Below are 14923 nucleotides of genomic sequence, written 5' to 3'. Positions count from 1 at the left end.
CTCACCGACGACTAAGCTTCTCGCTGACACCGATGCCACTGTCTACACCGTGGCCATAGACACCGACTTCGACCACACTGCAGCCTTGGTCTCACAGCAGCTGCCGCTTCATGCCACCACCAGCTCCATTGCCTTCACTGTAGCTGTGGTCACTTCCCTCAGCAACACCGCAGCCCCTGGCCTGCTGACAACAGGGCCATCGACTCAGATGCCAGTGCTGTGCTCCAATGCCACGCCGCTGCTTGCACTGAAGCCTCGGACACCACAGCCCCGGCACTGCTGACATCAGTGCTCCTGACTTTGATCTCACTGAGTTAGACCTGCAAAGCATGTGACTTCAAGAACTCACCGACCTCTGCACTGATATGTAGCACTGGTGCCTTGTGACTCCAGTGACACCCCACCACTACACTATGCCGCAAGGGCTTCGAGGCCTCTTCAATGCCAAAGTACTTCTTTGTGGGTCTTACCCGACACCGTAGCTGGCCCTCGACTCCATCAAGGTCAGACTGAACTGTTGAATTTGTTGGTCATGACAATCCGATAGCCCCAGTTGGCTCTATCGACACCAAATAGCTGTATTTTTGCTTTGTTCTTAAGAAATTCATATCTTCATTTGTGTATTTTTGGATTGTTGTCTTTTTGGTCTTGTTCTGATCAGATAAATATTGGCTGTTGTTCTAAACTAGTGTGTTGTCCATTTCGTAGTGTTTTCACTGTGTTACTGTGTGTGTTTGGTACAAATACTTTACATATTGCCTCGGAGATAAGCCTGACTGCCTCTGCCAAGCTACCAAGCAGGGGTTCTCTTGGGTGTGTAATCCCTTATCCTGACTAGAAGGAAAGGTCCCTACTTGGACATGGTGTATACCACTGCCAATTAGAGACCCCCATTTCTAACATTCTTGATTGATGTTGCATTGTATTAATAGTTTGAAATGATGTAAAGTTTGAATTAAGATAGTTACATGCAAATTCACATTTTGCAATTCTGCAGGCATGGAGTACATTTCCAAATTATTCAACATTGCACATGATGGCATAAAGTCATGGTCAAGTTTGCCAAGGCAATAAATGATATTCAATTTGATCAAACCAAACATCACAACTGTTATCCACAGTAAAATATATACCAAGTTTTCTCCAAAATACTCTATCTTCTTTTTCAGTTTTTTTTCCAGTAAATCAAATATTTTATTTGTTGTCCATAACGTGTGCGTCTACAGCAAATGCACATGTTATTTCAAATTGCTTCAATGGTTTGCTGGAATAGCAAAATATCCAAATTATACTGTTTCAAGTACATATTTCTATCTCCCATTGTAGTTTCTGGATTTAAGATATGTGTGGAAATCTCATCTTCAGACTCCCCAACAAGGAATTTTGATTCTAAATACTTTGTAATTGATAGCACTTTTTCAGGGTTAGAATGTAGTCAAACTTCATTAATAGATCCAATGGAATTGCAGAGCCTTTAACAAAGTATACATTTCTTACATGGTTTCGTCTAATGGGAAGATGAATTGAAAGCCTTTTAATGTAGTGGGAAGTGGATTTACCCATACAATTTTTAAAGCAGGCTAAACTATGCCCTTGCAGTTGTGTAACATTGTGAAGTGGGTATTTGTCTAATGTTTACAAAAGTTTCATTTTACCTTGCAAATGTTTGTGTTTTTAAATACAAATAAACTTTAGAAGTATTTCCATATGCACATTGTCTCAATTCTTTCATATTAAGGTGCAATTCCATTGGTAAACAGTATTTTTACTTCTTTTTTTCTGAAAATCTTGCTGTGAGTGCTCCAAAACACTGGTCACTTCTTTCTCCAATCCAACAACAGATCCAAGTATAACTTCATAGGAATGTCCTTCATTGGTTACTGATAGGACCCAATTAGTAACTACATCACCCTTCTTTGTGAAAATATGGTTCAGTACTGGACGCATGTCTCTACTAACTTCCATAAATGTTAGAAAAAATCAAACAATTCAAACTTTTTTTGCCTAACTTATACAATTTAAAAGTAAAAATTAAACGTGAGTTTTTTCATGAGATTCATTGTTAAAACAAATAGCTTTCTTTTCACTGCAAAATTCTTTTCCACAATTATCTGTGCATATTGTTTATGTTGAAGTTTGGCAGTATGGTTTTTGTGAGAAGGATTACATGTTTATAAATATCCAAGTACTCTCTTTTTAAACTGTTAACAGCTAATAGTTCTAATAGTCTTCCTCCTTGTCAAACTATTCAAAAGAGAGCAATTCTCCTATTTGTTTTTGCGTATATGTTGTTTACACATACTAGCATGTTTCTACTCCTTAATTGCATGCAGAAGCAAATTATCAGAGCACGATTGTCTCCTTCTTATTACTCTTACCATTTTCCTTTTTGGATTGCCCAGTCTGTCCTTTTGGAGGAGTGGGTAGTTTTACTCTAATACATTTGGAGTACATTTTAATTTTAAGTTTTTCTGAATATATTTTAAAAGAATCGTGGTGCCTTTGGTTGTACCTGTGTATAAAAAAGAGAAACAAAAGGAACAATACTTGCAGTAAGAATTGCAGTAAAGTTTAAACAAAACATTAACTATAGATGTAACATTAATTTTATAAGAAATATAATGCTGCTTTATTGTTATTACCATTGATGCAAATAAACATTGCAATCATTTTCCTAATAATGGAACTGTTTGAAACAAAAAAATGTATCTCCAAGCTTCACCTGAGCTGTAGTTCTAATACAGCAACAAATTGGTGTTAATACTAATTACAGAAACCTAGTAGTATTGGGATATGTTGGTAGCCTACTGGTAAATGTAATGCAATATCTGTTTTTGTAAAACAAACCATATTATTGGGTATTTATGTCATGTGATTACAGTTAGTTTCAGTTTGACTTTATATTTCAACAAACCACCAAGTACGTTCCAGAAAATTACTCTTCTTCATTTGTAATAGTATAGTCTATTGGTGTACATAATCATATGATCTTCAGTTCTACCGAAGTAGCTGTATCTACTCTGCAATATGTTAAAAGTTTACAGTCTAGTCTTTTTAGGAAATCATGGGCTTCTCTACTGCTTTTTGGGCTATATTACCAGCATCATGTCATATTGAACTAATCAGCCTGTTTCTTTCATAACTATATTATGTTATGTACAAAGTCACCACTGCTAATAAACTAGTGCATACCGATTTACTGCATTTACTGACTGCTTTTTCAAAATATTCAGTTGTGCTCAAAGATGATGCTTCATGTTTGGATAAATGGACACAGTTATGTAGTTTGGGATAGAGAGTATACTAAGAAAAGAGGAAATTATTATAATATATAGTTTGTCAAATGTTGAGATCACATGCTTGACTAAAAGAGGATTGAGTTGGAATAACATCCTACCTCTGATTTTATCACTTAGTAATTGTTATCATCCCGATTTTGTATTTCATTGTGGAAGAAATAAAATTGGACACCTCACTGGTGTAAAAATTTAAATTGAGATAAAAGCAACTTTCATATCTTTAATGAGTTTGTTCCTTCACAGGCATTGTGTCTATTCTAATGTTTGCCAAAAGATAAATGGAACTACTCAATTCAAAGTGCAGCAAAGTACAAAAGAACGTGAAGACATATCAATTAAACCAAGTCTGCATTCCCAAGCCTTGGGTTTCCTTAATGTCTCCAAAGCCTGGGAGTTAAACATCAGTTTTATTGCCAGCAAAGCAGCCAAGCTGAAATCTTGGTCACTTGACAAAGCAGACATGGCTAGAAAAAAGCACGGCTGGACAGTCTTACAATCTTATAGCAATTGGGGTCCCCGGCCATACTTTACTTGTGACATCTCTCAAACTATCCAGCATTTCTTTCTGATAATCCAAATGGGAGCCTTTCCTTCAAAAGACCAGGTTCCGTCCTGGAAACAAAGATGGCCAAACTCTCTTTTATGTGGCAGATTCGACAAAAGCTTATAAAATTTTCTGTGCATTTGTCCTGCTGTCAATCAACCAAGACTGAAATTACTTTGCCCTGCCCTTTGGGCACGCAGGATAAGATCTTGCCATTGTGCGGTGATGACACTTTTTAATAGCACAGCAATCCAAGTCCTCCAAGTTTCTATTACAAGTGAACCAACTATTATCAGTACACTCTGCCATGCTAGACAAGAATTTTCCCCGCAGCCCCCGGGCTGGAATATTACAGACAAAGTGACTGGAACATGCCAGCTGGCTTAAATGGCGTTTTCCTATTACCATCATATATACAGTCCCCCTCCACATAGGGGCTGCAGCCATTTCAAATCCAAATCCACCTTTGTCGGTTCGCAAAGTTTTTTGCAGAGGCTTCCCAATTTGAAGTTGGTACATACGCACTTGCAAATTCTGATAGCTCCCGGACTTGCAGCATTTTAATGGACTACCGGTCGTAATGAATGCAGCCAAACTTTTAGCACAGCACAACACTATGAACAATGAGCTCCTTTTTAGCCTACAGTGCTTTTAGCAATTTGTTCTTGTTTTATCTTCCCATGTGGTCTTTAATTTCTAATGATTTTAATAAATCTGCAAAAATAAAATTTCTTACTTACTAATTTCCATTAGTTATCCATCAGATATCATCTCAACATTATGTTTTCAAATACTTCCCTTTATCGTGTAGATGGTGTTCATTTCACTGCAATTTGCAAGAACATCTTCACTAGTAACATATGCCAACTGCTAATACAACATATCCAATCCAGAATACTCAGTTATATTAAAAGGCTCTTTTAAGAGGCAACCTAAAAAAACTATATATTAATATATATGGGTTGTTAAAAAAATGGTATTACAGTACCATGGTACCCTCTCACACGGTCGCACCGCGGTACTCTGTAAATTTAAAAAAACACATTAATACATTTCATAAATGTTTTGCACACATATCACTCCTATAGTAAACTCTGTCCAATTACAATCAAAAGGGTAAACTAATTTTTATAATGCATTTTTTTAGTTCAAAGTATGTTATTAATTTTTTACAGACAGAGGTAGACAGTGGCAAACAAAATAAATACACAGTCGGAAAGGATGGTTACATCATAGGGAGGGGGGTATAGGCTGTGCATAAGATGATGATTCGGTGGATATTCTGCAAAAATTGAGTGAACAGTATAATGCATTGAATATAAAGCATAGACATGTAATTCTAGAACATATACTATGCATATCCTGACAGTATAACCTGATCTTATATTACGTATGGTCTTAGCATTTTTAAGCTGTCTTCCAAAACACACTGAAATGGGTGTGTAAAACAACATGGCTGCCATGAGGTTTTGAAAAAGTGCACATTAACCAATCAGAGAATTCCTTGCCATCGCTATTTACAGATGTTCTACAGCAGTCACAGATATATCTAAAAATATATATATTTTAACCTAACATTTACTTACTGTATGTGCTAGAATTATCCCAAATAATCATCTAATCCCCCTACTATGCAATACAGCCAAATTTCAGAAAAATCCTGCTGATGGTTTTCACACTTACTAAAATAAAAAGGTCTATGGAAAATGCATTGGATTTGCAGCCCTTTTTGGTAATCATCTTTTGTCTTTTCACCCCTTGCACAAAATACTTCAAACCTTTCATGACTCCGTCAATGAAACGGAGGTCGAAGGCCTGCAAAATATTTATGGACATTCGCCAAACTGGTGCAAAGTTATTAATCCCCAAATTTCCTATCTCTGGTCACTCTAACTATAACTGTGAGTGGCTCCCACCACTGATTTATACTTACCAATCCATTGTAAAGGCATGCATTTTAAAGGCAAATGCATGGTAAAGACTTGTGTGGTAAAGGCCTTATGTGGCACAGGAGAGCTCTAGTTCACAGAAATGGGATTAATTATATGTACACAACAGTTGGACTCCTACGTTCAAATAATATGAGTTGAAATTTCCAGCAAACATGACTTGACCTTCATCAGCAAATGTGTTTTATGTAGTCCACATTGTTTCTTAAATCCAGTTCAAGAAAAACAAATTAAAACTCAGTTAAATCCTTTATAAAAATTCCCTGTCCAGATAACATAAATATATCTATATGTCTTGAGCTGTAGATCAAGGTGCCAGTGAAAAGCTGTAGGGGCATATCAAATTGTATCTATCCTTTCCAACTCCCGCACAGCTCTGATTTATAAAGAAGTATAATTATCTATTGAGCCTTAAATGGGTCCGGTAAGAAATGTTATATATGGGATAAAGTGCACCCTATCTTACATTGACTATATAGAGGAATGAGGCTGAAGGTTAAATGTCTTTATGAGGTAATGGAATCCGGAGGTGACTTGCAATTTCCTTATTATGTATGGCAGGGGGTATTTTCTTGATTATAGCACACGGTTACACTTCACCTTTCCAAAAAACCACTCAAATCCTTGGTGAGTAACCATTTCATATGAAAGAAGGAGCATGTTTGGAAATATTAGGAATTAAATGGAATCTGGAATAAAGAATTAAAAACATCCAAAAGCAGGTTGATATTTCTTGCAATTAGATCTTAGAATCAGTCTAATACAAGTCTTTTATTTTAAAAGCAACAGTAGCTCGGGATGTGTATAAACATGGAGAAAGATTCAAACTTTTCTTTAGTAACCAAAGGAGTGCAAAAACTAAACATGTTGTCATGAATATCTCCTTTCTGCTTGTCATTGTAAGTTAGAAAAAACAGAGCATAAGAAAGAAAACCAAATCTTTGTTTTTCTTTAAAAAGTTGCTATATATATGTTCTAGGTCTTGATCTGCCTTTCCCATTGGCTTCTGGCTCTAGCAGCAAGCATTGTGATGTTAGAAATGAACTGTACTAAATTATTGTTATGTATTATATTTGCATTAAAAACCTACATACTTCAGTTAGCCAATCATTTAAATTATCACTCGTCTGAATTCATGAAATTAATAATAAAGAGAGATGAATGTTTTTGTGTGTATGTATATGTTCAAAGACCGGCTTAAACACAAAGAGTAATAGGAGAGGAAGCTAGGTTGTGGTTAGGTAATGCATGATGATATAGTGTTCTTTAAATCAGTGAGCATTCAACTCTTTCTTAAATTGAAGAAGCGTTGATGCAGCCCTGATGGTAATGGGAATATTTTTCTACATCCTGAGAGCATAGATGGAAAAGGACTGCTGCCTTGCCTTTTTTTTAGTTTCTGCTGCAAACGCAGACAGTTTTAAAAGTGGGATTTGTGTAGTATTCTGTACATTTAATTGTAAAGGATGGCATTACCGATTAAAATACAACCACACGAGCAATTCATGATTGAGCATCAAATAAAGAAATGTTTTACTGATCTATAAATTTACAGTTTGTAGTATGATACCATAAAGTGGGCTTGGCAAGGAAATGAAGGAGGTCGTAAATGGGTTTCAAAATTCTGCAGCACAGGCAAGGTCAGATTAGGACAGAAAATCAGCCTGGGCACTAAAATAAAAGTGGCTCCCAATAGTGAATTAGATAGCTAAAGAGTGGCCTATGTTTGCATATTGAAGCACTTTAAGTTGATTGATAATTGCAGCACAGCACTTGGATACCACGTAGGGGTGATTAGCCGCGCTATACAAATACAACTTGATTGATAGATAAGTATTTTGATGGGAATGGTAGACTGCATGGATCTGAGCTTGTACCAGGCAATGTTTGTGTAATATCAGGGAAATCAACGGTAAGAAAATAGACCATCAGACCTGCCATGCCAGCCCATCTGGCTATTCAACAACCTTCATATGGAAGTGTATGCTTCCACCTCTCCTATCTTTTAGGTGCAAAAAACTCCACCCTCACTCTGCATACATAGATATATGTTTTAGTAGTAAATGTGGGCAAAACAGAGAAGTAGCTGAAAAATGGGAGTACTTACTACTAAAGGAGAAATAATGAGGTTTTAAGCAGGAGCAGCACATGCAGTTAAGAGCGATGGGGCAGTGGGGTGAGGTGAGGAGGGAGTTGACAAATGATTACGAGAGAAAAATAAATTTAAAAAACACTTAACTTGCACTCGCCACATCACCGACAAGGTAAGTGGTTTTCTTTTATTTAAATTTAATTTTCCGTCATCGTCTGTTGACTCCCTCCCCACCACGCCCCACCGCCCCATTGCTCTTACCTGCATGGGCTGCTCCTGGTTTTAAGGCAATGCTAGGGAATGGCCTAGGGAGGCACATGCACCCACCTACAAAAGGGTAAGCCCCTTGCTATTTGCAAACTACATTTCTATAGCTTCTCCAGTCACAAAGGACTCAAGACAGTAGTAAATGAGGCTCAGCTCAGAGCTGGAGTAAGCCCAGCACTACACATGGCCAACCACTGGTATTCCTACACTCTTTCATAAAAAAATTATGAAAGCAGGGATTTAAAATGAAAACCTCATAAGATTTAAAGATTGAATGAAAGAACCGATTTGAACTTTAAAAAAATCCAATTTATTGTATATATGAATATATATTAGCATACATCAAGCTTTTCCGTAGTCAAGAAAGCACTCTCGAGCCCAACTCCATATGTGTGAGTTCTTTATTTACAAAATGACAAACAAACGCCCGACGCGTTTCGGTGCAGCCGCACCTTGGTCACGGGTAATCAGTAGTTTGTAAACAGTGAAATATATAGTGAATAAACAAAACATAAAAGTAGGACTACCTGTCCCAACTCAATTTCGAAAATCATCTTTATTTCAACACAGAATCATCAGATGTGAGTAGACTGGGTAACACTGCAGCTCGAGACTCCAAAAATAAAAAAGAACTTTGGGATAATTTATGGAAATGCGCGAAGATGGAACAAGTTAAGTGGTGGGAAGCCACCACTTTGCAAAAATACGTGGACTGTGAACGCGTACCCCGAGGTTTGCGCATTTTCCTAACCCCAACGTTCAACGATCCTGACCCCGAACTTATTGAGGAATGGGTACAGAACAACCATCAGTGTTCAACAACGATGCTGAAATTACTCATTAAATATGCACTGAGAGACACAGAGAGACTGGGAAAGGAAATTGATCAAATTACTTCACAATTGAAGAGCCAGTATACTGAAAATGACTTTGAAATTGAAATGAAGAAACTAACTTTAAGGTTGGAGAAAGCTGAGGAAGAAATAAAAATGAAAAAACAAAGTAAATTTTACCGCGACCAACTAGATTATGAAAGAGGCCAAATTTTCACGTTTGGTAGAAAATTCGATTATCTACGAGAACTAAATCAGAAAATATTGGTAAGTCCGGAGAAAAATCAACCAGGCCAAACCATGGAGGTACCGGAAACAAGTAGACCCATTTTGCCTCAAGATGCAAGTAGTGCACCAGCAAGGTTGGAAGAATCCACGGCGAAGTCCACGAGTAATGAGGGAGTAAAATCCAATATTTTAAAGGAGTTCTCGTTGATGGCTCAAGGTCGACAGGGGCTGGGAAGCCCAGGCCCACAAGAATCGCCAAATCGAGGTCGAGTTCGAGGCGCCAGAGGAGGAAACAGAAGAGGCGCAAAGAAACAAGGAATTCTGGATGCTTACGTGGGAATGACAACAAGAGGCAAGATGGACAAAAAATGAAGGACAACAATACTGTGGTAAATTTATCTAACATTCAGTTAACGTTTAACCAGATTGAAGTTTTATCATTAGGTTTAACATTTTGTCCAACTAGCAATTTCAATTATACAGAAGGCAGAATAGATCTTTTTCATTTCACAAGAAAATTAAAACTGCGAAAATGGTTCCAGAATAGAAAAACGAATACTGTAACGAATGTGGAGGAAACTACTAATTTAACCATTGCTGATGTAGATCTATTACAAACGATGAAAGGGTTGGAAAGAGATACTGATATTACTATGGATGTTGAAACATGTTTAACAGAGGAGAATGTTGTGTTTGATTGTAGCAGCGGCAGTAATTTTAAATCTAAATCCAGATTCTTGCCCCAAATTCACAATGAGAACATTGAAGTGTTCGAAAAAGGTGTAACTAAGGAATTTAAAAAATTAGACAAATCTAGTAAACCAAAATTTACTAATTTGACTAAAAATCAAAGAATGGCAGTTGAAGAACTACAAAACAACAAAGAAGTGGTCATAAAAAAGTCCGATAAGGGCGGAAATGTTGTAGTTTGGCCAATTAAGATGTATTTAAATGAAGGCAGACGACAACTGGAAGATGCCCAAAGCTACACAATTAGCAACAGAATCTGTTACGAGAAAAGCAATACTGAGTATCAGCTACAACTAGCTGGATGGAAACAAGAAAAATTGATCTCAGATGATGAGTATAAATTTTTGAAGTGTGATCATCCTAAATTGCCAGCCTTGTATTTGCTGCCTAAACTGCACAAAAACAGTGTTAATCCCCCTGGGCGACCTATCGTGTCCTCCATAGGTAGCACTTATGAGAACACCTCCAAGAAACTCCCATCCTACTTACAAGATACTCGAGATTTTTTAAGAGTAATCGACAAAGTACAGTGGGAAGAAGACATGTGGCTGATGACACTTGATGTCAATAGCCTGTATACATGTATACCCCACCAGCTGGGAGTCGAAGCTAACCATCATTTTCTGAAACAGCGTGACATCAAATATCTCTCGCACACTGAAATGCTATTATGCATGATGCAAAGATGTCTCTCGAACAATTTCTTTTTGTTTAACCACGTCATCTATTGCCAGGCCCAGGGTACAGCAATGGGAACCTGCTTCGCCCCCAGCTATGCGGGTCTTTACCTGGGCTGGTGGGAGGAACAGGTAGCGGTTAACATCTCGGCTTTCACCCACAATGTTAGTCTCTGGGCCAGGTATATAGATGATGTGTTTTGCATATGGAAAGGGGATAAAGATGATGCTTTGAAATTTGTGGCCAAATTGAATGCCAATGACTGCAATTTAACCTTTACATGTACAATAGAAAAAAAGACAATTGAATTTCTTGATGTGGTGGTAAATGTAAATAATGGCAAATTAGAAAGTAGGCTGTTCCGGAAGCCAACAGCAGGAAACAGCATTTTACATGCCGAAAGTTGCCACCCAAAAAATCTAATCCGTAGTATTCCATACGGAGAATTGTTAAGAGCAAAAAGGAATTGCAGTACACAATCAGATTTTGAATTAGAGAAGGCAAATATGAAAGCAAGATTTCTAGAAAGAGGGTACCCTAATAAGATAATAGAACAAGCATGTACTAAAGTTAATACTGTTCTGAGGGAAGACCTTCTAGATTCAAAAAACTCCAGAGAAGAAATTGATGAACCAATTAGGTTCATCACTGCATATTCTAACCAATCATGGCAAGTTAGAAATTGTCTGAAAAAATACTGGCATGTTTTGAACATTGACCCAGTTCTGAAAAAAGCAGTGGGAAATCAACCAAGAATCACGTGTAGGAAATGTTCAGCTTTAAAAGATCTTCTTTGCAGTAGCACTGTAAGAGATGAAAGCAAGAACCAAAGAGAGATAAAGGGATTCTACACTTGCAATTCATGCAAAGCATGTAAGAACAGTGTGAATCGAAAAGAAATTGCTCTATCTAAAAATCATAAACCTTACGTGATCCAGAAGCACTTGTCATGTAAATCTGATTACTGCGTATATGCTCTGAGTTGTCCCTGCCCACTTGTTTATATCGGAAGTACCATCCATCAGGTAAAAAAACGAGTTCTTGAACACACCAGGGCTATCATTAATGAGGACAAACAATACCCTATCGCTAGGCATTTTAAAGAATTACATGGAAAAAATGTCAATGTCCTACAATTTTGTGCCCTAGACAGAATTCTTAAATCAGAAAGGGGCGGTGACAGAGTGAGAGAATTGAGACAATTGGAGTCGAGATTGATTATTAAGTATGATACCGTCCAACCACTGGGTTTGAATAAAGATGAAGAAATGTCGGTTCATTTAGGGTAATTTAATCATGTATTAGTGCTGCAATGTTGAGAGCTCATACTGTATTATATTGATGAGAAGCCATTAGTTTGTTTTTATCTTTACACATACATCATAGTGATTGCACAATTTTGTATTTTTGTAGGAGACCAGACTGTCAGCATACTTTCTAAGAAGATGGATTTACAGATGCACAATGATTTAGTTGGATTAAAATTATGTAATTTGGAAAATACTGCCATTCAGTAACTTTGCGCCCACTGGGGCTGAATTATTCGAAACAGCCCACAGGGGCTTGATCCAAGACAGTAATGTGCATTATGAATTATACTTTTTTATTTTTATTTTTATTTTATTTATGCCCACTGGGGCAGAATTGAACAATATTTAGATTTTGTAAAATCATAGTCATGCACATGTCTATTAATGTTACGATGTATTTTGTCGTGAACGATAATGGCAATCTGAATAGTGATATTTACGTATTTTGACCACTCTAAGATGGATGCCAAAGTAAAACGTTTTCGAAATTGAGTTGGGACAGGTAGTCCTACTTTTATGTTTTGTTTATTCACTATATATTTCACTGTTTACAAACTACTGATTACCCGTGACCAAGGTGCGGCTGCACCGAAACGCGTCGGGCGTTTGTTTGTCATTTTGTAAATAAAGAACTCACGCATATGGAGTTGGGCTCGAGAGTGCTTTCTTGACTACGGAAAAGCTTGATGTATGCTAATTGAAGGAGGATCGCTACCTCGCTCGAGCCCGCCACCGTGAAAGCGGCAGGAAAATCAGCGAACTGTTTGTTGGAATATGAATATATATATATAAATAAAAACGAATTCGCACAGTAAGAACTATTTTAAATATAAGAATTAACATAAATTAACTTTTTTTAAATTACATTAATTTAATTTTTAAAGATGACTTTAAATAATGCTTATAACATAATATAGATCATTATCGTTGCAATACATTTGCCTTGATGTGTCACACTCACACATGACTTTCATATTTCCTTGTCAAGAGAGATATTTTGAACATAATATTTAAATGGGTGTTTTTTTTTTACCTTAGGTACAATTGTATTTTTAAATCTAAAAAACAAATAATTCCCATTTAATATGACAAATTCAAAGGAATTGAATATATAATTCGAAATAAATTAAAAGTGTAGCATTTTATTGATTTAGTTCTACATTTTAAATGCATACTTTAAATTTCTTTACATTATTATTTAGGTGTTATACAACTTTTTTAAAAACTTTAATAAACATATAAACTATTCCTTATAATTTACCATAGGGCAATCTCCACTCAGTGTCAAAGATTGGCACCTACATGTGAAAAGTTGCATGTAGTAACTTTGCACGTGTAAATTAGGCTCCACCCTTGAATTCAGGTGGTGGGGAGATGTGAGCCTGCACTTTGTGTAGTAAATATACACTCTTAAAAGGTGATTTGCCTATTACCTATTACTGGTAAGTACAAGAGTAAACTTACAAGTGTAGATTTACTTGTTTTTATTTCCCTAGTATATAGTCGCCAATGTTTCATGGCATAAAACAACAAAAGTTACATTAGAATTTATCCTGACATCACTACCTGGAACTGACATGTACAACCTTTAAGGAAGGAACATTTGTTTTCATTATTCATACTGTATTTTATCAACTCAGGTATAATATTGAATTGAAAGTTGTACATCTACTTTAATTATTATTTGCAGTCAGAGTCAATATCAAATGCTAATAATTCTGCATCTGATTATGAAAGCAAGTAACTGATTGCTTTCTAAAGATGGGTATTTGAGTTTCTTTATAGTACCTGAGTGCTTAAATTGTGGTGAATTTTGGATTTTTTCAGTAGTTGAAAAATGTGTCTGTTGTTTATCAGAACTGATTCATTGCACTTGGTTTCCTTGCGAATACTTTTAATAGGGGCAGAGGGGTGGAGGGGAGGTGCCATTTCCATCTGTGTTAGTTCAGAGGGAGATGAAGATGTCGACTAGAGCTAAATGCATGGCCCCCATGTATGAAGTCCTCTTCATTACTTTATAGGGTCTGCTAAGCAGGATTTTAGTTCTTGGCATGGTGCTATGTTTATAAAGCTTGATCCTGTTAATTTATTTGATGAAAAGATGATTGATGCCATTATCCTGTTCATAAAATGAGGTATTGGGGTTATGGGATGATGGATTCATAGCTTCACATCTTTGAATATATCTGAGGTTCGGTTTGGGTCTTTGGACTGATAGTTGGTTGCTTTTTCTCGTGAAATGTGATACTGGCATGCACATTGGAGAGCTGTCATTTTTCAGAGATGATGTTGGCATTCATTATTTTGCAATTTATTTTCTTTGTTTGCATTGCCCCTCTGCTTCCACTGAGTTCTTGGATGAACGGGGACATAGACTATTTTTCTAGTGATAACTATGTGTTCATGTAGCATGGGTGTTGACATGGGTGTACAAAATGGAGTTGAGTTCAGATAGTTATGGGTGCTGGGGTGCAGCAGTCTTGTTTGGGAATATGTAGGAATGAGTTCTTGAAGGTGCTTTGCTCTTATTTGGTGGATTAGGATGGTTTTGATGAGTGCTTGATATGTATAGAATTCTAGTCATGATTGCAGCATGGTGTGGACAGTCCTGTTCTGTAAGGTATTGCTTCATGTCTACTGTGTTCATAATATCAAAGAGGTCGAGCTCCATGTTATTCCATTGTAAGTTGTCATCTACAAGGAAGATGTTTGAGTTTTAGGTTGAAGCTACGGTGATGAAGTCTGTGATTTTCAGCAATGAAGACAATAATCTTTCTATGATTATACAGGTGAGATTGAAGGTTGTTGTTTGTGAGACTGAGATATGGAAGCAGAAGTCGAGGACGGCTCTGGAGTTTAGAGTGGTTGGTTCCTTCATTCTGAAAAATTATATGAAATTGACAGAGAGGCCTTACCTACCTGGTTGTGTGATTGAAACTGTGGCTAATGTAGCCTGTGAGGAAGTGGAATACC

The sequence above is a fragment of the Triturus cristatus genome, chromosome 7 (assembly GCF_964204655.1).
Source record: "Triturus cristatus chromosome 7, aTriCri1.1, whole genome shotgun sequence".
Lineage (NCBI taxonomy): Eukaryota > Metazoa > Chordata > Amphibia > Caudata > Salamandridae > Triturus > Triturus cristatus.
Note: the sequence above shows the minus strand (reverse complement) of the source record.